Here is a 3185-nt window from a genome sequence, read left to right as displayed (position 1 = left end):
ACGTACTTTGTAATCTGCTTTTGGAATATATATATATATATATATATATATGCTATTATATGGTGATAGTGAAAGTTTCTGCTAATTAGTGGTAATAAGAGCATAACTTCACAACAACCAAAAAATATTGAAAGAAAGAAAGGGATCAGTTTGGTCAGCTGAAAACATTAAATTCTGAGTTTACTTTAGTGGGGGAGAAGGTGTATCAATTATCATATCTGTCTGACTGACCCAAATTTTATAGCGGCGTTTATGAGGCTTTTAAGTTAGCTGTGTGTGGATTTTGGTAAGATTACAGCTGGGTGAGGGAAACTCACCCTGCATGATCATTTATGGTGGTGGGTGAAGTTTGGTGAAGTCATGACTAATTTTTCTTTTACATTTCAATAATAATAATAACAATAATAATAATAACAGTAGTAATAATAATAATAATAAACCCAAAAGAGGCAATATTTAATTGTATTAGAGCGAAATAGGAACAACAATATCTATTTATGTAAATAGAGGAATGCTATATATCAGTATAGGTGTGTAGTAAAGTAAAACTACCACTCGACAAAATAAATAAGTGTTGGCTATTGATATTATATGATAATCTTGATAAATTGTTAAATTGTGGTGATAAATGGTATTTTTCAACTTTTATGTAAATATTGTATAAGTTGATGAAAATGTGGTACTTAATAAATATTCCTTTCAATACTTCCTACACGTTATGGAATTTCCCCAATAATAATCAATTTTTTTCCTTTACACATTTTATAGGGACAAAATGTCACATTTATATATAACTGAACTTCATCAACAGTCGTATATAGAAGTATCATTTTTGCCCTAATTAAGCATGCGTGTGTAATCCATAATCAATTTGGGTTTCAGCTCCTAATTCATGGACCACCTTTGTCCATTGCTATATCAATTAGATAGAAAAAAATTTTAAGGTCATTCAGATTCTTTCATCTTCTGTTCAAAACTTGTAAAACCGAATAAAATAAAATAAAAAGGAAAGAAAAGTATTACCATTACTTAATTTGTCATTAGATAGGTAAGCCTTACATCAATAATATGCATTTATGGTAATAAATGGTAAACAAAAATAAAAATCTTCATTTATAGGGCCCATATACGAAAATAGAATAAATACATGATATAAATTTATTTGCTCACATACGCATATGGTTACTGTATGATGGTATAATACCATATAGCAAGTGAAGAAATGACCAATACTTTGCAAATTATAGAACACACATTTTATGTGTGGTGTGGACCAGCACACCAATTTTCAAACACAAGTCAACAATTACAGTATTACTCTTGTAATTTCATCAATGAGTAAGTGCTCTTTATATTTGTCCTTCAAAGAAGAAAATTACAGTTTTGACATAAGAGTGATGAACCAAAGCATTTGTCAATTTTCATGATTGGAGTGAATCAAATTAAAGAGACTTTATCCTGCAGCCCTTCTTATTAGTAGGGTCGGTTTTTAACTGTTAAATTGGTCAAAATCATGTTAGATTAAAAAAAATATGCAAAACATATAATTTCTGATATAAATTTAACAGCTGTGTTGACGGTAAAAACTCGTCAACAGAAATAGGCTGGGTCACCGCTAGGTATCCCGTTGGATTACCGGCTTAATATTAACTGTATACTTAATATAGGCAGTGAAGTGTTTGTGGTATTTTTCGTGTGGTGAGCAATATGAGAAAAAGTACTTGAAGTAGAAAACACACAAGATTTATAGTGGTTCGCTCTTATAAAATGAAGAGCTACATCCACTGTAGTTTTCTATTCCTTTGGAGATTGTTACAATTTACACTCACAAGTGCTATCTCGTTCTTTTCTCTCAAGAAGAATCAACCTCCTTTTTCTGTATGAGGCTTCTCTCCTTTTATAACCGAGCTTCCTTCGTCGGGTGGGTTTTCTGTGTAGGCAGAAAAGCACTCAAGTGGTCTGCCTTTCTAGGCCCAGACCGTAGCCCACTAATCACTTTTGCGTACTGTTCACTCAACCAATTAGTCTCTCATTACGGCTCTGTGCGCACTTGTAACCCTTTTCTGTCCCCCGTAGGGCGGTTTAAGGGTTTGCATTTAATGCCTGTACTGCAGACATCTCCCATTTCCGCACACAACTTGCGATGTCAGGCTTTCCCCTCTTCGGGCATTCCTCTTGCTGTCTCTATTTGCTCAGCCTAGTTGTCTTTCTTGGCAATTAATTTCTTCCCGAAGGATTCCTGCCGTAAGGTCAACGGTACGACCTGTCGTCGTCAAGAAGAGTCGGCGTCGAAGGCTGTAGCAGAAAGAAAGGGAACTCTCATCGTCGAGGGTTGTTGCCTTTTGAGGGAAAGCAAGGCCACGTGTCGCACTGTTATTTTTCCACGCGTCATCCACATTTTCCCACACAACAGACTGAAAAATAAAAATTATCGATACTAGAAAAATTCTCTTAAATCAAATTAACTAGTCCTTCTATTTCTTTATCTTTGAAAGGATGCCATTAATGAGCGATGATAACTATACCATGCATGAATTCACATTTTATCATTTTAAAGTAGCACTAATAAGATCATTGCATCTATTGATTCAAACAGGTATCTCTCTTTAAGGTTTCTTCTCGTTGCACCTTCTCATTTGGCTTCTTCTAGGAGTCGGAATCTTGTGCTGCCTCCAAGTTGGTCAAGAGACTATTGTCCTTGACATGTATGCATATTTCCTTTGTTGGTGGCAATGGTGGCTTTGTCCGAGTTTTAGGTGATTGTTAGCGCGATCACTAAAGTTTAGTTTGGTATTACTTTTCTATCCCAAAATCAGTTTCTGCTTGTAACAGAAGCGATTTTAATATTTAGTAAATCTCTTCAAAAGTACTTTTTGAAGAATTTTTTAAGAATCTACAGCCAAAATCAGAAGCAACCTAAAGACAACTTTAACTTTTAAATTGTGCGAGAATCAACATAGTACAATTAATGAAACTTTCATAATACCTATAATACCCCTAATAAAATTTAAAATTTACAATTTTTTCAATCTAAAATTCAGACTCGTAATATAATATAATAGTAATATTGTAACAAATAATATCATAATTATATTAATAACTCTAATATTATTATTTTATCATATAAAATGATATTATAATAATATTATAATTATTTTAATAATATGATATTATAATTATAATAT

Source organism: Morus notabilis, unplaced genomic scaffold (assembly GCF_000414095.1).
Source record: "Morus notabilis unplaced genomic scaffold, ASM41409v2 Scaffold115, whole genome shotgun sequence".
Lineage (NCBI taxonomy): Eukaryota > Viridiplantae > Streptophyta > Magnoliopsida > Rosales > Moraceae > Morus > Morus notabilis.
Note: the sequence above shows the minus strand (reverse complement) of the source record.